Raw genomic sequence first — 22,055 nt, 5'->3', positions numbered from 1 at the left:
CTGCCAGTGATGGACAGGAACTTAACTTGTGCAATATCAGCGTCATCCCTCCTTGGTTTGAAAATAACCACGTGGAAAACAATTCATTCCATTTAGCCTACACCTCCAGTAGAAGCTGGATTGTATAACACGTCACTCAAAACCGAACTCAGGAGATAAAGTTGCTACTTACCTTCTCAATGGCGATGTCACATATGCTCTGTCAATTGGAGCTCGGAGTACCTAGGCCTGAGTGAGTCTGTCATTTAAACTGACAAGACAGCCTCTCTATTAAGAAGCAATGACTGCGCAGAAGTGCCTAGAGATTTAAAAAAAACATTGACATCAGCAAAATGTTGCCGTCAGAATCACATCATTATGTTCATTGCTCGTGACACCCTACTGGCTGTCTGGTTAAGAAGAAATGAGAATAAGTGTGACTCAGTATTCAATGGAAATACAGGGGATTTTCTCGAGGCAATAGTAATAGTCACAGAGAGCTGAGTATTTGTTTTTTTTAAAGGGGTTAAATGTGGCAGAGAGAAATAGGGCTGAAAGTGAATGCTTCTGTTTTTCAGCTTCTGTGAATCGGGCCAGACCAGCTTACTTTCATGTAATGCTCAAAGAGCAATTGAAATGTTCCTTCATGACCTATACTGTCACCTGCAGCTACACAATGGCAAAGGGACCTCAGAATAGAGGTGTAAAGGGAGATTTTCCTCGCAGTCTCTGGAGGAGACTCGTCAAGAATGTTCATCACAACAAGTACAAACTCATCACCCCACTTGATTGTCGATCCACGAAAATCCACGCATGGGAACGCAAAGAATAATGTGCATAATTTTGTATGACGTGATTTTGTATCTGGACCACTTGAAGCGAGAATCAGTGCTGCAATTTTCCATCTATTCCGGTCTAAAAGTTGCAAATATGGATATGAATATCCCGGAAAGACTACCCACATTCTTCCTTCACTGCCACCAAGAGTAGATCCAAATCCTGCACTACAGTGCTGGGTCCATCACACTGTAGCTCTGTATCCCCAATTATTCTCCTTCATTTCCCTCAGTGCTCATCATCTATTAGTTGTTATATTTTAAATAATGACTTATCTCAAATATATATATTACTCTTGAATCCACCAGGATGATAAAATAACCAATAGTCTTCTTGTTGAAAGTTGAACTATTTAATGAGTAATAAAATAATAAACTGAGTCCTTTTACTGAATACTAAACTAACTACAAAGAAATAAGGTACATACAGCTAACTATATAACTATACACTATTATAACAAACTAGTTCTAACTTCTCTCACTCTTGCTATTCTATGTCTTGCTTGTTGACGGTTCTGGATCACACTCTAACTAACTAAAAAGAGCGGGAATCCGGTTCTTATAGTATCTGACTGTGAGACATCTAGTGTTGAAATGACTGTACTACATTTACATACATTGATCATGTATATTGATATCTGGGGCAAAATTCACTGAAAGCTTACGTGACGCCCATTACCGGCGGGCAAAAGCGGCGCTGGTGACTCCGGCGTCGGGGCCTGCTTTTAATCCCTAAATCTCCTGTCCCAAAAGGGCCAGCAGCGGAGTGACGCTGTACGCGTCAGTTTCAGCCGCTGCGGAAGTGGCGTGTTGGAGGGGGGAAGGGAAGGGAAGAGGGGGTAGCGGCGCTGGGGGGTAGCGGCGCTGGGGGGGGTAGCGGCGCTGGAGGGGGGGGTAGCGGCGCTGGAGGGGGGTAGCAGCACTGGAGGAGGGTGTAGCGGCGCTGGGGGGGTAGCGGCGCTGAAGGGGGGGTAGCGGTGCTGGAGGGGGGTTGGGGCGCTAGAGGGGGGGAAGGGGCTGGAGGGGGGGAATGGGGGTAGCGGCATTGGAGGGAGGAGGGGGGGGTAGCGGCATTGGAGGGGGGGAAGGGGGTAGCGGTGTTGGAGGGGGGAAGGGGGGAAAGGGGGGTAGCGGCGTTGGAGGGAGGTGGGGGGGGTAGGGATGGGGGGGTAGGGATGGGGGGGTAGGGGTGGGGGGTAGGGGTAGGGGGGTAGCGGTGTTGGAGGGTGAGAGAGAGGGTGTCCCGTCCGTCCTCTGGCTGAGAGCAGGGCTTTGGTGAGTATATTGCAATATGCCTAAACCCAGGAATATTGCCTGGGTAGAATGCAGAGGGAAATGCTGGGATCCCGGGGTGGGAGATGTGTCTGGATTTGTCTATTTCTGCTTCAGCCTCTGCGATTTCAGGTCAGTTTCACAACAACAGGAAAAACACGCGGAGAGAGAGGGAAAGACTTTTGGCAAAGTTTCTGGGTTCTGTCTTTATAATTCACAGCGTACAAAGGGTTCTGCGCTGTGAATTATAAAGGCACCTTTTCTAATCCTGGGGAGAAACAACCTTTTGAAGAGTCTGAGGAAATAAGCAGGAATTTGGATTAATTCTGCCTCCCCACCCCCTGGGCCTCTTCCTCCCCCTTTCTCCTCCCTCCCCCTTTCTCCTCTCTCTCTCTCACATTCTCTTCATCCTGCCCTTTATTCCAGAGCTATTTGATCCCCCTGTGCACTGGCACAGATTTACAGTGCGGTTTAGGTTCTGTGTTTACCCCAGGTGTGGGGGCGGGGAAAAGAGGGATGGATGAGGTTAGATGGAGGATGATTTGGGAGGGGGGTGGGGGTGGTTCAATGCAGTGCCCCTGAGGAATGCCGAACCCCCCCAACGGCGCTACCCCCCTCCCCACCCCTCTCCACCCCTCTCCAACGCCGCTACCTCCCTCCCCCCAACGCCGCAACCCACCCCCTCCAGCGCCGCTACCTCCTCCAGCGCCGCTACCCCCCTCAGTGCCGCTACCCCCTCCAACGCCGCTACCCCTCCTCCTCACCCCCTCCAACACCGCTACCCCCCCTCCCCACCCCTCTCCAACGCCGCTACCCCCCTCCCCACCCCCCTCCAACACCGCTACCCCCCTCCCCACCCCCCTCCAATGCCGCTACACCCTCCCCACCTCTCTCCAACGCCGCTACCCCCCTCCCCACCCCTCTCCAATTCCGCTACCCCCCCACCCCTCTCCAACGCCACAACCCCCCCTCCCCACCCCTCCCAACGCCGTTACCACCCCTCCCCACCCCTCCTCCCATGCCGCGACCCCCCCTCCCCACCCCTCCCAACCCCTCTCCAATGCCGCTACCCCCCACCCCTCTCCAACGCCGCAACCCCCCCTCCCCACCCCTCTCCACCCCTCTCCAACGCCGCTACCCACCCCCCTGCGCACTCGATGTAGGTTACTGAACGGCATCAACCATCATCAATGGTTGACGCCGTTATAAACCTACTTTGATTTTCGCCGACGTGACCCATGGCCACATCGGCGGGACTTCGGCCCATTCGAGCCAGAGAATTATTCACCCTAAAAATAACATGACATCCCGCCGGCGCCAGCTGTTCTCCAAGGCGGCCGGCGGGATTTGAACAACGCCGTTTCATGGCGGGTCGGATAATTCCTAACATGGCGGGAGCGGGAATAACGCCGCCGCCGGCCGATTCTCCGACCCTGCGTGGGGTCGGAGAATTTCGCCCCTGAATAGAACTACTTTAGTGATCTCTTCCCCAACTTGTTACTAGCCATAGCTCCCTCCCATACGTACTTACAGGTTGTAGATCCCCTTGAATGTTCTCAGATCCCCAACCTCTTCTGTTTATTCTGCATCCTCTAAAACATCTGGAGGCCCTTCCTTACTGGAAGATGCACAACCAAGTCCTTGTGCTGGTCTCCCCGCTATCTGCGATCTTTTTCTCTGCAAGTCTCTCTGTGAGTGTTCCCAACACCCCTCCTCACTCTTGAATCATTTCTTCCTGAGCAGTAACGGTATCCGCACTTCCACAAGTGCCCATTGAAATATATAACATACTGAAAAGGCTTGACGAGGATAGTTTGGAGCGCACCAACCCTGGAAGCAGAACTTAGCGGGTCACAGAGGCCATTGAGTGCCAAGGAAAGCTGGTTACGTAGCCTGCCTCAGTTCTCAAGGGCTTCATATCAGTTGAATTATAGCTGTTCAGCCCTCTACCCCTCAAACTCTCTCACCCAGCACCACCCCACCAATGCCCATGCCACCTCCATGGCCTCATGCTAGCTCAATGCCAACTCATGCACCTCATAACCCCCACCCCAACTCATGCCCAACCCACCTGCAGTGTTCTCATATGCCCTCCAAGCCAACCCATGGCCTGCCATTCACACTGTACTAGACCAATGAACCCTAGAGTGACAATGGCTTGTATTAAATTGCTTGAAAAACATATCCATTCACAGATTTTATTTTTAAAACAAAAACTAGTGTTCCTAACCCTATTAAAATATCAATCCAACTGACCATTAAAGTATCAATAACAGCTTTAACCATGTCACATCTCTTACTCTTGTGCAGTTAAACGTTGAGACACTGACCAAACATATCACAGAAAAAGTAACTTATTACAACCATTTAAAGATGTCAACAGTTCGCTCCAGTTTGGAAAACAAAGAATTTCCACTGTGTTAATCCTTTGCTGAGGAATGCATTTGGATCTTTAACATTACTGAAGACGCTGTAAGCAGGTGGTAGGGGAGGGGATGGGATGTGATGCATTTCAAAAGCATGATGGAAGTTGTCATAAGCTGGCAACATTGAACTTTTTCAAAATATTTTGGACAGGTGAGCGAATCAATGTAAACCATGACATGGAGCCATGGTGATTTCTACCATCACCCTCCTCGCCAATTCTCAGGATGGACTATTCCATTGTCCATTTAAATGCCTCAGCAAATCAGAATCACAGAATTGTTACAACACAGAAGGAGGCCATTCAGCCCAGCCTGTCTGCATCAACTCGCAAAATGAGCACCGTGACTTCCCTTGAAATGGGACAACACCAAGGTGGATTCAAAGAGGCAAGGGGATGGGGTGTGTTTGGTTGATAGTCCCACACTTCATCACTGGAGATCAAACAGAAAGATCACAGAAAATGGGCAACCACACTGACAGGGAAAGTGGTTTGAATCATTTAGCAACATCACGGGACTTTCAATATTGAGGAATGTATTTTGCCCTGAGCATTATGAAACAGTCCATTTCCTGCCTCTCCATAAACATCGGTGATCCAGGAATTTTGCGCTAAACGTCAATGAAGTAACTTTATAAATATTTCTGGCCATGCTGTACAGGAAACTACACAGTGTATTTTCTCGATGACACATTCAGTTCAATTGGTCAGCTCTTGAACTCTGTACTCCGTGTTACTCACTCCTTTGATTCCAGTTGCTGTGCAGATTGTCGAAAATAATCGAATTCCAAAACCATGGTGTGCAATGCTTGAAATAGAGGAATCTAACCTCCGAACTGAACTGATCTTGTGTGCACAGACTGGAGCTCTTTTTCACAGAAAAGAGACGTCTGAGAGTTGACTTGATTAAAGGTCTTTGAACGTTTGAGGGAGATTGACAGTGTAGATTTAAAGATGTTCCTCTTTGCGGAGATGACCAAAACACAGGGGCTATAAATAAAAGATAGTTACTAATAAATATAATGGGGACATGGGGAGAAACGTCTCGACCCACGGGGTGGTGAGAATTTGGGATTTGCTATGGCTTGGGAGTGTTTGTGTTGGATAGAATAGATAGAGAGAGCTAGATTAGGATGAGGGAGAATGGATTAGGACAGCATTGGGTGGAGTGAGGTTTGAGCCGGTTCATGTGGAGCAAGAAAACCAGCACAGACCAGTTGAGCCAGCTGAATGACTAGCTTCTCGCTGTAAAATTCAATGTCATCATGTGCAATGAATGAGTGCCTCAGATATTCAGCAATGAAAGGATTGTATTCGCTGGAGTTCAGAAGAACGAGAGGGGATCTCATAGAAACCTATAAAATTGAAAATGGAATGAAATGAAAATCGCTTATGAAAATCGCTTATTGTCACGAGTAGGCTTCAAATGAAGTTACTGTGAAAAGCTTATTGCCACAAGTAGGTAATGAAGATACTGTGAGAAGCCCCTAGTCGCCACATTCCGGCGCCTGTTCAGGGAGGCTGGTACGGGAATTGAACCGTGCTGCTGGCCTGCCTTGGTCTGCTTTCAAAGCCAGCTCTTTAGCCCTGTGCTAAACCAGCCCCTGGTTTAACAGGACTGGACAGGGTAGCTGCAGGAAGGATGTTCCCGATGTTGGGTATGTCCAGAACCAGGGGGGTCATAGTCTGAGGATATGTGGTAGACCATTTAGGACAGAGATGAGGAGAAATTTCATCACCCAGAATGGTCGACCTGTGGAATCCGTTACCACAGGAAGTAGTTGAGGCCAAAACATTTTGGGTAGGATTCTCCGTCCCTCCGCTTTCTGGTGCGGCAATCCCCCACCGGCAGCGGGAACCTGCGTCCTGGCAGCCGGCCAATGGAGTTTTCCATTGTGGGCACTCCCTTGCCATCAGGATACCCGCAAGAGCGAGTACACTGTCAGTGAAGCGGAGGATCCCACTGACAGAGAATCCTATTGTATGCTTTAAGCAGTTAGACACAGCATTTAGGGTGAAGGGGATCAATGGATATGGGGGAAAGCGGGATTCAGCTTTGCAGTAGGTTTGCACTGGAGTGCTGAGCTTGTGGCATTTGAGTGCTATAGTGAGAGTTTGGTGACTGAGGGAGTGCTGAGCTTGTGGCATTTGAGTGCTACAGTGAGAGTTTGGTGACTGAGGGAGTTAGGTGAGGAGGGAGTAAGGTGCTCCTTACATTTCATTTCCTATATTTATCAAAGAGCGTGAAGGGAGCCAGGAGTTTAGAGTACAGCTGACTGGAACCAGAGTCGGAGGGCGGAGGTCCAGTTGGTCCACGGGGCAGCTAATTCTGTAAAGTAAGAGGGGATGGAGGCTAGGTCAGTTGCATGCTCCTCCTGTAGGATGTGGGTGGTGAGGGATACCACTGGTGTCCCCGCTGACTATACCTGCGGGAAGTGCACCCAACTCCAGCTGCTCAGAGACCGTGTTAAGGAACTGCAGCTGGAGCTGGATGAACTTCGGATCATCCGGGAGGCAGAGGGGGTTATCGAGAAGAGTTACAGGGAGGTAGCCACACCAAAGGTACTGGACAAGAGTAGCTGGGTTACAATCAGGGGAAAGAAAACTAACAGGCAGACAGTGCAGGGATCCCTCGTGGCCGTTCCCCTTCAAAACAAGTATACCGTTTTGGATGCTGTTGGGGGGATGACGTACCGGGGGAAGGCCCCAGCGGCCAGGTCTATGGCACTGAGTCTGGCTCTGGGACTCAGAAGGGAAGTGGGGAGCATAGAAAAGCAATAGTAATAGGAGATTCAATGGTTAGGGGAATAGATAGGAGATTCTGTGGTTGCGAGCGAGACTCCCGAAAGGTATGTTGCCTCCCGGGTGCCAGAGCCAGGGATGTCTCGGATCGTGTCTTCAGGATCCTGAAGGGGGAGGGTGAGCAGCCAGAAGTCGTGGTGCACATTGGTACCAACGATGTAGGTAGGAAAAAGGGTGTGGAGGTAATAAACAAGTTTAGGGAGTTAGGCTGGAAGTTAAAGGCCAGGACAGACAGAGTTGTCATCTCTGGTTTGTTGCCGGTGCCACGTGATAGCGAGGCTAGGAATAGGGAGAGAGTGCAGTTGAACACGTGGCTGCAGGAATGGTGTAGGAGGGAGGGCTTCAGGTATTTGGATAATTGGAGCGCATTCTGGGGAAGGTGGGACCTGTACAAGCAGGACGGGTTGCATCTGAATCAGAGGGGCACCAATATCCTGGAGGGGGGGGGGGGGGGGGGGGGGGGAGGTTTTCTAGTACTCTTCGAGAGGGTTTAAACTAATTTGGCAGGGGAATGGGAACCGGATCTGTAGTCCAGCAACTAAGGAAGCCGATATTCAGGATGCCAAAGCGTGTAGTGACGCAGTGGGGAAGGTAACACTGACAAAGGAGAGTACTTGCAGGCAAGGAGATGGGTTGAAGTGTGTATACTTTAATGCAAGAAGCATCAGGAATAAGGTGGGTGAACTTAAGGCATGGATTGGTACTTGGGACTACGATGTGGTGGCCATCACGGAAACTTGGATAGAAGAGGGGCAGAAATGGTTGTTGGAGGTCCCTGGTTATAGATGTTTCAACAAGATTAGGGAGGATGGTAAAAGAGGTGGGGGGGGGGGGTGGTATTGTTAATTAGAGATAGTATAACAGCTGCAGAAAGGCAGTTCGAGGGGGATCTGCCTACTGAGGTAATATGGGTTGAAGTCAGAAATAGGAAAGGAGCAGTCACCTTGTTGGGAGTTTTCTATAGGCCTCCCAATAGCAGCAGAGATGTGGAGGAACAGATTGGGAAACAGATTTTGGAAAGGTGCAGAAGTCACAGGGTAGTAGTCATGGGTGACTTCAACTTCCCAAACATTGAGTGGAAACTCTTTAGATCAAATAGTTTGGATGGGGTAGTGTTTGTGCAGTGTGTCCAGGAAGCTTTTCTAACACAGTATGTAGATTGTCCGACCAGAAGGGAGGCCATATTGGATTTAGTACTTGGTAATGAACCAGGGCAGGTGATAGATTTGTTAGTGGGGGAGCATTTTGGAGGTAGTGACCACAATTCTGTGACTTTCACTTTAGTTATGGAGAGGGATAGGTGCGTGCAGCAGGGCAAGGTGTATAATTGGGGGAAGGGTAAATACAATGCTGTCAGACAAGAATTGAAGTGAAGTTGGGAACATAGGCTGTCAGGGAAGGACACAAGTGAAATGTGGAACTTGTTCAAGGAACAGGTACTGCGTGTCTTTGATATATATGTCCCTGTCAGGCAGGGAAGAGATGGTCGAGTGAGGGAACCATGGTTGACAAGAGAGGTTGAATGTCTTGTTAAGAAGAAGAAGGAGACTTATGTAAGGCTGAAGAAACAAGGTTCAGACAGGGCGCTGGAGGGATACAAGATAGCCAGGAGGGAACTGAAGAAAGGGATTAGGAGAGCTAAGAGAGGGCATGAAAAATCTTTGGCAGGTAGGATCAAGGAAAACCCCAAGGCCTTTTACACATATGTGAGAAATATGAGAATGACTAGAGCGAGGGTAGGTCCGATCAAGGACAGTAGCGGGAGATTGTGTATTGAGTCTGAAGAGATAGGAGAGGTCTTGAACAAGTATTTGTCTTCAGTATTTACAAACGAGAGGGGCCATATTGTTGGAGAGGACAGTGTGAAACAGACTGATAAGCTCGAGGAGATACTTGTCAGGAAGGAAGATGCGTTGCGCGTTTTGAAAAACTTGAGGATAGACAAGTCCCCCGGGCCTGAAGGGATTATATCCAAGGATTCTATGGGAAGCAAGAAATGAAATTGCAGAGCCGTTGGCAATGATCTTTTCGTCCTCGCTGTCAACAGGGCTGGTACCAGAGGATTGGAGAGTGGCGAATGTCGTGCCCCTGTTCAAAAAAGGGAATAGGGATAACCCTGGGAATTACAGGACAGTTAGTCTTACTTCGGTGGTAGGCAAAGTAATGGAAAGGGTACTGAGGGATAGGATTTCTGAGCATCTGGAAAGGCACTGCTTGATTAGGGATAGTCAGCACGGATTTGTGAGGGGTAGGTCTTGCCTTACAAGTCTTATTGACTTCTTTGAGGAGGTGACCAAGCATGTGGATGAAGGTAAAGCAGTGGATGTAGTGTACATGGATTTTAGTAAGGCATTTGATAAGGTTCCCCATTGTAGGCTTGTGCAGAAAGTAAGGAGGCATGGGATAGTGGCAAATTTGGCCAGTTGGATAACAAACTGGCTAACCGATAGAAGACAGAGAGTGGTGGTGGATGGCAAATATTCAGCCTGGAGCCCAGTTATCAGTGGCGTACCGCAGGGATCAGTTCTGGGTCCTCTGCTGTTTGTGATTTTCATTAACTACTTGGATGAGGGAGTTGAAGGGTGAGTCAGTAAATTTGCAGATGATACGAAGATTGGTGGAGCTGTGGACAGTGAGGAGGGCTGTTGTCGGCTTCAAAGAGACATAGATAGAATGCAGAGCTGGGCTGAGAAGTGGCAGATGGAGTTTAACCCTGACAAGTGTGAGGTTGTCCATTTTGGAAGGACAAATATGAATGCGGAATACAGGGTTAACGGTAGGGTTCTTGGCAATGTGGAGGAGCAGAGAGATCTTGGGGTCTATGTTCATAGATCTTTGAAAGTTGCCACTCAAGTCGATAGAGCTGTGAAGAAGGCCTATGGTGTGCTAGCGTTCATTAGCAGAGGGATTGAATTTAAGAGCCGTGAGGTGATGATGCAGCTGTACAAAACCTTGGTCAGGCCACATTTGGAGTACTGTGTGCAGTTCCGGTAGCCTCATTTTAGGAAGGATGTGGAAGCTTTGGAAAAGGTGCAATGGAGATTTACCAGGATGTTGCCTGGAATGGAGAGTAGGTCATACGAGGAAAGGTTGTGGGTGCTAGGCCTTTTCTCATTAGAACGGAGAAGGATGAGGGGCGACTTGATAGAGGTTTATAAGGTGATTAGGGGAATAGATAGAGTAGACAGTCAGAGACTTTTTCCCCGGGTGGAACACACCATTACAAGGGGATATAAATTTAAGATAAATGGTGGAAGATATAGAGGGGATGTCAGAGGTAGGTTCTTTACCCAGAGAGTAGTGGGGGCATGGAATGCACTGCCTGTGGAAGTAGTTGAGTCGGAAACGTTAGGGACCTTCAAGCGGCTATTGGATAGGTACATGGATTAGGGTAGAATAATTGTGTAGGGTAACTTCTTAAGGGCAGCACGGTAGCATTGTGGATAGCACAATTGCTTCACAGCTCCAGGGTCCCAAGTTCGATTTCGATTTGAGTCACTGTCTGTGTGGAGTCTGCACATCCTCCCCGTGTGTGCGTGGGTTTCCTCCGGGTACTCTGGTTTCCTCCCACAGTCCAAAGATGTGCAGGTTGGGTGGATTGGCCGTGAAACATTGTCCAAAATTCTATGATTAACCTAGGACAAAAGTTTGGCGCAACATCGTGGGCCGAAGGGCCTGTTCTGTGCTGTATTTCTCTATCTATCTATCTCAGCTCTTGAGTTGGATGATCAGCCATAATCATAATGAATAGCAGAGCAGGCTCAAAGGGCCGAATGGTCTCCTCCTGTTCCTATTTTCTTTCTTTCTATGTTCAAGCTCAAGTTCAAACTATAGCATTATCAACTTAAACATCACCAAGACTCATTAGACAGCACCTTCTAAACCTATAGCCACTGCTATCTAGGTCAGGGGCAGCAAACACATGGGAACACCACCACCTGGAAGTTCCCCCCCAAGCAACACACCATAACTGACTTGGACATAGATTGGCATTCCTTCACTGTCACAGAGCCAAAATCCTGGAACTCCTTCCCCAACAGTACTGTGGATGGACCTACATCATAGGACTGCAGTGCTTCAAGAAGGCAGCTCACCACCATCTTCTCAAGGGCAATTAAATGCAGCGAAGCCCATGTTCCATAAATGAATTTTTAAAAATCATCAAGAATAACAATTTCTGCAGGCAATTTGCCAACCACTAAAAACACCTGAGCAGAACGGTTAAAATGCACACCAGAGGCGCCTTTGCTCAATCTAGATGTTTCTGAGGCAAATAACTCACCTTCTGACTGCCCAAACATATCCACAAGTCAGGAGTTTGATGGAATACTCTCCACTTGCCTGGATGAGTGCAGCTCCAACAGCACTCGAGAAGCTCAACACCATCCAGGACAAAGCAGCCCCCTCGTCCACCACCATAATCATTCACTACCCCACCACCTATGCACAGTGGCAACAGTGTGTATAATCTACAAGATACACTCTCCAAGCCTCCTTCAATGGTACTTTTCAATTCACAACCCTCTGCCACCTAGAAGGATGGGCGATAGACACATGGGAACATAACCAGCTGTGAGTTCCCCTCCAAATCACACATCATCCTGATTTGGAACAAGAAGTCCAGAACTCCCTCCCTATGGTGTGCCTGCACCACATGGACTGCAGTGCTTCAAGGAGGCCATTTGTTACACGAGAACATGGATATCCTTCAAAGATATTTGCAACAAGAAGTAACCGAGACATTTTATACAATTAGGCAGTGCACAATGTAATTGGTTTTGGCCTTTTAGAGGGGAAGGCATAGATCTTTCTGAAAGTTAGTAATTGGAAAGTGTGAGGCAGTTAAAGGTTCACAATGTACAGAAAAAAATAAGATGTGCTTATGATATAACTATTCTATGATTTGCACTATATATTCCATGAGCCCAGCCACACAAATTGTTCTTAACTGCAAAGGAGCCAAGCATAATGAGACGGATTCACGGTGCCAAATTGCTTATTTCCGTATAATATTAAATCTGATCTTTGTACCAAATAAGAAATCAGTCGCCAGGGCCCAAGCAGCAACACGTACCAGAATGCCAAGATTGAAACTAGGCAGACCTGCCAGCACAAATTCAGACACTTCCTGAGAAGTGGAAAGAGGTATGGTCGAAAAATCAGAGACTGAGACATCATCCATTGTTTCTGCTAAGCTAGTAGCATATTGGCTGATAGAGGTTCAAAGAATTACAGTGTAATACAGCCCAGAAAAAGGCCATTTAGCCCATCATGCCTGTGATGGCTTTGTGAAAGAGCTCTCCAATTTGTTCCTTTCCTCTGCCTATATCCTATATCCTGGCAAAATTTCCCCATCGGATATTTATTCAATTCTCTTTCAAAGGTTACTGTCGAATCTGCTTCCCCCACTCTTTAATGGCAGTACATTTCCAAACAGGATAACACACTGTCCAACAAAATTCGCTCCTCCTCTTGCCTCTGGTTCCAGTGCCGATTAACCCAAGGCTTTGTCCTCTGGTTCCAGTGCCGATTAACCCAAGGCTTGGTCCTCTGGTTCCAGTGCCGATTAACCCAAGGCTTTGTCCTCTGGTTCCAGTGCCGATTAACCCAAGGCTTGGTCCTCTGGTTCCAGTGCCGATTAACCCAAGGCTTTGTCCTCTGGTTGCTGATACATCTGTTTCTGGAACTATTCGCTTCAGGATACAGACTTGAATGGGCCAGATTTGAACAGCACATTTTAAGACTTTTATTTATTCGCCTGATGGAATACCGGCAGCACGGTAGCATGGTGGTTAGCATAAATGCTTCACAGCTCCAGGGTCCCAGGTTCAATTCCCGGCTGGGTCACTGTCTGTGCGGAGTCTGCACGTCCTCCACGTGTGTGCGTGGGTTTCCTCCGGGTGCTCCGGTTTCCTCCCACAGTCCAAAGATGTGCGGGTTAGGTGGATTGGCCATGCTAAATTGCCCGTAGTGTCCTAAAAAGTAAGGTTAAGGGGGGGGGGGGTTGTTGGGTTACGGGAATAGGGTGGATACGTGGGTTTGAGTAGGGTGATCATTGTTCGGCACAACATCGAGGGCCGAAGGGCCTGTTCTGTGCTGTACTGTTCTATATGTTCTATTGCAGCTTTCCACTATTCTGCGGGGGGGGGGCAATGCTTATTTACACCTCCGCTGATTCGCGTTTCAGCTGACAGGTCACAACAGTTTAGCTCAATGGGTTAGACAGTGGGTTCGCGATGCAGAGTGAGGCCAGCAACGCGGGTTCAATTCCTATATCAGCTGAGGCTATTCATGAAGGCCCCGTTGGAACATAGAACAGTACAGCACAGAACAGGCCCTTCGGCCCTCGATGTTGTGCCGAGCAATGATCACCCTACTCAAACCCACGTATCCACCCTATTCCCGTAACCCAACAACCCCCCCCCCCCCCCCCCCCCCCACTAACCTTACTTTTTAGGACACTACGGGCAATTTAGTATGGCCAATCCACCTAACCCGCACATCTTTGGACTGTGGGAGGAAACCGGAGCACCCGGAGGAAACCCACGCAGACACGGGAAGGACGTGCAGGCTCCGCACAGACAGTGACCCAGCCGGGAACCGAACCTGGGACCCTGGAGCTGTGAAGCATTTATGCTAACCACCATGCTACCGTGCTGCCCCTTAGAGTGCAGCAGGAGACCATTCGGCCCATCGGGTCTGCACCGGCTCTTGGAAAGCGCACCCTACCCAAGGTCAACACATCCACCTTATCCCCATAACCCAGTAACCCCACCCAACACTAAGGGCAATTTTGGATACTAAAGGCAATTTATCATGGCCAATCCACCTAACCTGCACATCTTTGGACTGTGGGAGGAAACCGGAGCACCCGGAGGAAACCCACGGGGAGGATGTGCAGACTCCGTACAGACAGTGACTCAAGCCGGAATCGAACCTGGGACCCTGGAGCCGTGAAGTAATTGTGCTATCCACAATGCTACGTGCTGCCCCTCCGCCTGCATTCTCAACCTTGCCCCTCTTCTGAGGTGTGGTGATCCTCAGGTTAAATCAGCTCTCTCCTTTGAGGGGGAGAGTTGACTATGGTCATCTGGGGCTATAGGGACTTTATCTTTTAACTTACCTCACAGCAGTAGTGAAGAAGTCAGTCCAGATCCCCCTGTCTCGAGGGTTGAAATATTTCAATTCCGAGTCCAACTGAGAACTGACAACATCACAATCCCACAATTGAGCTTTCCTGAACTTTCCCTGTTTTCCCCTCATTTGTCCAGATTATTATTGGCTCAAATCCGTTTTATTGCTTTTCATGAGGATTACATGGCTGAGGGGGAACGCTGGGGGGTGAGGGCAGGGGTTTGGGGGCGAGGGAAAGAATGTTTAGCCATCATGATCCTGCAGCTGTCGTGGACATAATGGCATTGAAAGCGTCGATTCATCCTATTGTTGGGAATCCAAGCACCAGTCTGGAGGCAGAGATGTGCGGAATATCAAAGTTTATTCCAGCATAAGTAGAGGGGAGAAATACTAAGCAAACTAAATTCTTATCAATTACAGTGACCAAATTTATACTTCCCTCGTGTGACCCCATTAATCTGGCTAACACAACTGACAACTGCACGATTCAATCAATTATGATAAGCCCATTAACAATTCTAAAATCAACAAGCTATTTATTGACTCATAGTTGCCTCACATCACACTCCATCAAATTCAGGCCAGCTCTCCACAGACATTCACGGTGCATGGTGGTTAGCACTGCTGCCTCACAGCGCCAGGGACCCGGGTTCGACTCCGATCTCGGATGACTGAGTCTGTGGAGTTTGCACATTCTCCCTGTGTCGGCGTGTGTTTCCTCCAGTTGCTCCAGTTTTCTCCCACAATCCAAAGATGTGCAAGTTAGGTGGATTGGCCAAGTTAAATTGGCCCTTAGGGTGGGGTTGTAGGAATGGGGCGAGGGATTTGGGTGTTCTTTCGAAGGGTCAGTGCTGATTCAATGGGCCAAATGGCCTCCTTCTTCACTCTAGGTTCCAGGGCATTAACACCCTCTGTGTAAAAGATTTCTCCCTCACATTCCCTCACCCCGCCCCCGCATCTTTTGCTCGAGTCCTTAACTCTTTGTCCCCTAATCCTATGCCATCAGCTAATGCAAACAGTTTTTCTTTGTCTCCTTTCTCCAAACCTGACAAAATCTTGTACGCTTTTATCAGATCTTCCCTCAACCACCTCTGGCGTGAAACCAGCTTGATCGGTCTTTTCCTGTCCGTCAATTATTGCATATCCACATATTAGGCAGCAACAGCAACTGTAACACTGTAAAGTTATCCCTGGCACTCCTCTGAGCATATCATTTAAGTCCAACGAGTTGGCTACTGGTTGAAAGCTAAGAAGAGAGTTGCTGGCCTTGGTCCTGTACAAACGGGCTTTGTGCAGGCAATAAAGCTTCCCCCAATTCCCCTTGTAAATTGCTTTGGATCAATAGAAAACATTGAGTAATCACAATAACAGCTCTTATATTATGGCTGAAAACATTTCTGTCTCCTTGTAAACTAATGAAGCTGCCGCCATAATCTGCTGCAAGACTTGGAAAATGTCAAAAGCTATTATGTCGACTCAATACTGAACTTTTAACCCTTAAACAACTAGCAGATCAAGAGAAGGAATAATCTCCCTTTGACTGCTGGCTTCTTACTCAATGCTTCACTGGTCATAGCTGACGTAGTGCAGTTCTGCGCAGAAGCAGGCCATTCAACCCATCGTGTGTGATGGCTTTTCTGAAGAACAATCCAATTTGTTCCATTTGCTCGTTCTTTTCCTCTCTCAATGCATTTTTTCTCTTTCAAGTTCTTATTTTGAATATTTAAATTAGCCATAATATCAATCAAATGTATTTATTGTTCGCTTTATTCATTTTCATCCTAAAAACACACTGAACACAATTTTAAATTTGGGAAAACTTAATTTTTTTTCTGTTCACTTTTCTTCACAATTCCCTCCCTCTTGAGTTTCTACTTCTTTAATTTGTGTTTTTATTTTTGTAACTTATTCAAATCAAACCAAACGAATCCAACTCCAGTATTTAAATACATACTCGAGACTGACACCTAAGTGCAGACGGAAGGTAAGTAAAGCCACCACAGTCCCAGATGATCATCGGCTGCTTTCCCCTATGAGGGGGAGTGCTGACTGGTGATGTTTTCACCTGAGGTTCACCACACCTCAGGCGAGGGGCAAGGTTGAGAAGGCAGTGTCTTCATGAATAGCCTCAGCCAGTACGGGGATTGAACCCACGCTGCTGGCCTTGCTTTGCATCAGTCAGAAGGTATATTGTGAGAAATAGTACCCTTTACATGATACATTAAATGAGGGATTTTGTCCTCCTGCTCGTGGCAGGAGGATATGCAGCCTGTCATGCCTCTTCTGCTGTTCAGTTATATCATGGTTGATTTGCTTCTTAATCCACAGATCACAGTCAGTAAGAATAAACAACACCTCCTCCACAACAGTCCTCAATAACGGGGCCCCGCAAGGCTACGTACTTAGCTCCCTACTATACTCCCTGTACACACACAACTGCGTGGCAAAATTTGGTTCCAACTCCATCTACAGGTTTGCTGACAATACGACCATAGTGCGCCAGATCTCGAATAATGATGAGTCAGAATACAGGAGGGAGATAGAGAACCTAGTGGAGTGGTACAGCGACAACAATCTATCCCTGAATGCCAGCAACATTAAGGAGCTGGTCTTTGACTTCAGGAAGCAAAGTACTGTACACACCCCTGTCAGCATCAACGGGGCCGCGGTGGAGATGGTTAGCAGTTTCAAATTCCTAGGGGTGCACATCTCCAAAAATCTGTCCCGGTCCACCCTCGTCAACGCTACCTTCAAGAAAGCACAACAGCGCCTATACTTCCTCAGGAAACAAAGGAAATTCAGCATGTCTACATTAACTCTTACCAACTTTTACAGATGCACCATAGAAAGCATCCCATCTGGCTGCATCACAGCCTGGTATGGCAACTGCTCGGCCCAAGACCGCAAGAAACTTCAGAGAGTCGTGAACATGGCCCAGTCCATCAAACAAACCTGCCTCCCATCCATTGACTCCATCTACACCTCCCGCTGCCTGGGGGAAAGCGGGCAGCATAATCAAAGACCCCTCTCACCCGGCTTACTCACTCTTCCAACGGGCAGGAGCTACAGAAGTCTGAGAACACGCACGAACAGACTCAAAAACAGCTTCTTCCCCACTGTCACCAGACTCCTAAACGGCCCTCTTATGGATTCACCTGATTAACACTACACCCTTGTATGCTTCACCCGATGTTGGTGTTTATGGAGTTACATTGTGTTGCCCTATTATGTATTTATTTTATTTTCATGTACTTAATGATCTGCTGAGCTGCTCGCAGAAAAATACTTTTCACTGTCCCTCAGTACACATGACAATAAACAAAATCCAATCCACCTACCCACTTCTGCAAACCTTTCATATTCCTGTTGGCAAAAGCTGTCATGCTCAGTTCAAAAAAGACCAGTGGGTTCTCCTGGTCTGTTGCCCGACTGTTTTCTTTCAACAAAGCAGCAACAAAAACACAGACCATCTGCTTTATACATCTTCATCACTGATTGTGGGGCATTGCCATGTGCATAACGGGTCAGGATTCTTTGGCTTCGAGTCCGTGGAAGGATCAAAATGCTAGCCGTTCTGGAACAAGTTTTAAGTTAAAGATTGCGTTAAAGCATTCAGCTCAGGGCTGGATTGAATCCAAGATTAGACAATAAATTGTTAATAAAGCGATATAATTTTCCTCCCACTTCCTAATACCAACCACAGATAACAGTCGCCAATTTGTCGATTTATATAGGAATATAGCAGTGTGTGTATCGCATAAAAGCAGGCCATTCAGCCCACCTAATCCGTGCTGGTGTTGAAGCTTCACCTGAACCTCCTCCCACTCCTCTTTCACTACCTCCATCAACAGATCCTCCTATTTCCTCCTCCCTCTTGTCTTTACTCAGCTTCCCCTTAACTGCATCTATCCCACTCACCTCAACTACGTGGTAGTGAGTTCCACATTCTAACCACTCTCTGGGTAAATACATTTCTTCTAAATTCCCTTTTGGGGATTTATCATTGATCATCTGACATTTATAGCCCTTTGTTTTAGACTCCCCTGTAATGCTTGTATTAAATTACGTAAAAAAGCCACATTAATAATAAAGAAAAAGACTTCCGGTTGTGGCTATGCCTCGGTAGGTCGCACGGTCGGCAGCTCCCGCCGACAACGGACTTTCGGGCTCTTTTACGGAGCTCCAGCGGCACTTGGATGACGATTCCCGGTGTGGGAAGGAAACAGTGAGGGTCCCCCAGAGCTGTATGGAATAGACCAGGAGTGAGGCGGTCAAAAAAGTGGCTTTGGAGAAGAGAGGAGAACGGTGCGAAAAAGCAAGATGGCAGCCGGCGAGGATCAGGCAGCATGGGTCCAGTGGTCACGGGAGCAGCAAGAGTTTCTTAGAAGCTGCTTCGCCAAGTTAAAGGCGGAGATGTTGGCCCCGATGAAGCTGTCGATTGAAAGGCTGGTGGAGACCCAGAAGATGCAGGGGACAGCGATTAAGGAGGTGCAGCAAAAGGCCTCTGACAACGAGGCTGAGATTTTGGGCCTGGCGATTAGAGTGGAGGCGCACGAGGCTCAGCACAAAAGATGGCAGGCGAAGCCCGAAGACATGGAAAATAGGTCATGGAGGCAGAACCTGCGGATTCTGGGCCTTCCTGAAGGCGTGGAGGGGTCAGATGCTGGTGCGTATGTGACCACGATGCTGGGAACACTGATGGGCGTGTGGGCCTTCCCACGGCCCGTGAAGCTGGGTGGGGCACACAGAGTCCTGGCAAGGAGGCCGAGGGCGAACGAGCCGCCAAGAGCTCTGGTGCTAAGATTCCACCGCTTCACCGATAAGGAGAGTGTCCTGCGATGGGCAAAGAAGGAGCGAAGTAGCAAGTGGGAGAACTGCGAGATCCGGATTTACCAGGCCTGGGGTGCAGAGCTGGCCAAGAGGCGTGCGGGATTCAACTGGGCCAAGGCGGCCCTCCACAGCAAAGGGTTGAAGTTCGGGCTGCTACAACTGGCGAGGCGGTGGGTTACGTACTAGGACCAGCACCATTATTTCGATACACTGGATGAGGCGTGGACTTTTATTAAGAACGAGAAGCTGGACTCGAACTAATGGACTGCAGTATGTTGTTGGGGCATCCCGGTGGGGTGGTGGGGGAGGGACGGTGCTATGTTGGTTTTTCCCCGTGTTTCTGGGATGCTGCTTTACTGGCTGAAGGGGAATCAATTTTCGGAGTGAAAGGGAGAGTAGGGACGGGGAGCCGCCGGCTGGGGGGGGCTGGTGTGCGGGAGGCGCAGGCTCGTGACTGGCCTAAAAAAGGGGATGGCTAGTCGGCGGGGGGGGGGGGGGGGTGACTAACACCCTGACCAGGCTGATCACGTGGAACGCGAGGGGCCTGAATGGGCCGGTCAAGAGGGCCCGTGTGCTTTTGCACTTAAGGAGCCAGATACAAGAGACACATCTGAAGCTCGCTGACCAAACCAGGCTGAGGAAAGGATGGGTGAGGCAGCTTTTCCACTGAGGGCTGGATGCGAGGAACAGGGGGGTTGCAATCTCGGTGAGCAAGCGGGTGGCATTTGAGGCGGAGTTTAACTTGCTTACCACAGGGAAGGCAGAGGGTCAGTTGAGGAAGGTACAAGGAGCAGTGTACGAGTATGGGGAGACGGCAAGCAGGATGCTGGCGCACCAACTGCGGAAGAGAGAGGCGGCCAAGGAAATTGGGGGAATTAGGGGCGCGGGGGGTAACACGGTACTGAGCTCGGCAAGGATCAATGAGGCCTTCAAGAACTTTTATGGTAAACTGTATGAGTCAGAACCCCCGGGGGGGGGGGGGGGGGGGGGGGGGATGAAGCAATTCTTGGACCAACTGAGGTTCCCAAAGGTGGAGATGGGGCTAGTAGAGGGATTGGGGGCCCCGATTGAGATGGAGGAATTGGTTAAGGGTTTGGAGGGTATGCAATCGTGCAAGGCCGGAATGATATCCCGTAGAATTCTATAGGAAATTCAGAGCTGTTGAGCCCGTTATTGCTGAGAACCTTCAATGAGGCTAAAGGGGAACCCTCCCCCGACGATGTCGCTGGCTCTGATCTCACTTTTCCCTCGGCGAGATAAGGACCCGTTGCAACGTGGCTCCTACAGGCCGATATCGCTCCTTAATGTAGACACCAAACTGTTCGCCACCAGAATTGAGGACTGTGTCCCGGGAGTGATCACTGAGGATCAGACGGGGTTTGTGAAGGGCAGGAAGCTGAACACAAATGTACGGAGGGTCCTAAACGTGATCATGATGCCCTCGGAAGGAGGGAATGCGGAAGTATGGCTGCAATGGACGCTGAAAAAGCCTTCGATCGGGTGGAGTGGGAGTACCTGTGGGAAGTGTTGGGCAGATTTGGATTTGGTGAGGAATTCATAGGGTGGGTCAAATTATTGTATCAGGCCCCTGTAGCGAGTGGTCGACGAACCGGCTGCGGTCGGAGTACTTTAGGCTGCATTGAGGAACGAGGCAGGGGTGCCCCCTGTCCCCCCTGCTGTTTGCCTTGGCAATCGAGCCGCTGGCCATGGCATTGAGGAGGTCTAGAGACTGGAGTGGGCTGGTTTGGGAGGGGGAGGAGCTTCGTGTTTCACTGTATGCGGATAACCTGCTCCTGTATATTTCAGATCCGGTGGAGGGGATGGGGGAGGTCATGTAGATCCTAAAAGATTTCGGGGACTTTTCGGGGTATAAATTGAATGTTGTAAAAAGCGAGCTTTTTGTGATGCATGCAAGGGGCCAGGAAAAGAGACTGGGAGAGCTACCGCTTAAGATGGTGGAGAGGAGCTTTCGCTATATGGGCATTCAGGTGGGGAAGAGTTGGGACGCCCTGCACAAGCTCAACCTAACGTGGCTGGTGGATCAGATGGAGGAGGACTTTAAGAGGTGGGACATGCTGCCACTTTCTCTGGCGGGCAGGGTGCAGTCCATAAAGATGACGGTCCTCCCCAGGTTCTTGTTCATTTTCCAGTGCCTTCCCATCCTCATCCCCAAGTCCTTCTTCAAACGGGATTATCACGGGATTTGTGTGGGCAAACAAGACCCTGCAAGTTAAGAGGCTGTTCTTAGAGCACAGTCGGGGGGGGGGGGGGCTGGTGCTGCTGAACTTCTGCAGCTATTATTGGGCAGCGAACATAACATGATCCGCAAATGGGTAGTAGAGGGAGGCGTGGGGGGGGGGGGGTGGGGGGGGTGGGGGGTCGTCGAAACAGCTGGAGGCGGCGTCTTGCAGGGATACTAGCTTGGGGGCATGGATAACGGCACCGCTGCCGCTCTCACCGGCACGGTACATCACAAGTCTGGTGGTGATGGCGACTATGACGATCTGGGGTCAGTGGAGAAGGCACAGGGGGGAGGTAGGGGCCTCAGTCTGGACCCTGATACGAAACAACCACAGGTTCGCTCCAGGTAGAATAGACGGTGGGTTCCTAAGTTGGCACAGGGCGGGTATCAAAAGGATGGGGGATTTGTTTATTGATGGGACTTTTGCTAGTCTGACGGCACTGGAAGAGAAATTCGGGTTTCCCCCAGGGAATATCTTTGGGTACATGCAGGTCCGGGATTTCGTGAAGAAGCAGGTGGGGGAATTTCCAGTGCT

General features: G+C 49.1%; 1 protein-coding gene across 15 annotated transcripts in view; it reads right to left on the bottom strand.

The window, feature by feature from the left end:
* The window catches only part of eys (eyes shut homolog), a 3,376,609-nt gene that overhangs the window by 2,647,464 nt on the left and 707,090 nt on the right, over positions 1-22,055 (bottom strand). For 14 of the 15 annotated variants that reach the window (XM_038800705.1, XM_038800706.1, XM_038800712.1 and 11 more), the window contains one exon: positions 173-298. The exons of the other annotated variant lie outside the window; for it this stretch is intronic. The gene's annotated coding sequence lies outside the window, so the exon portion shown is untranslated. The remainder of the gene's footprint in view (positions 1-172; positions 299-22,055) is intronic. 15 annotated transcript variants of the gene reach the window in all.

The sequence above is a fragment of the Scyliorhinus canicula genome, chromosome 6, assembly GCF_902713615.1.
Source record: "Scyliorhinus canicula chromosome 6, sScyCan1.1, whole genome shotgun sequence".
In the NCBI taxonomy this organism is placed as follows: Eukaryota; Metazoa; Chordata; class Chondrichthyes; order Carcharhiniformes; family Scyliorhinidae; genus Scyliorhinus; species Scyliorhinus canicula.
This window is presented reverse-complemented; position numbering and strand designations above follow the sequence as displayed.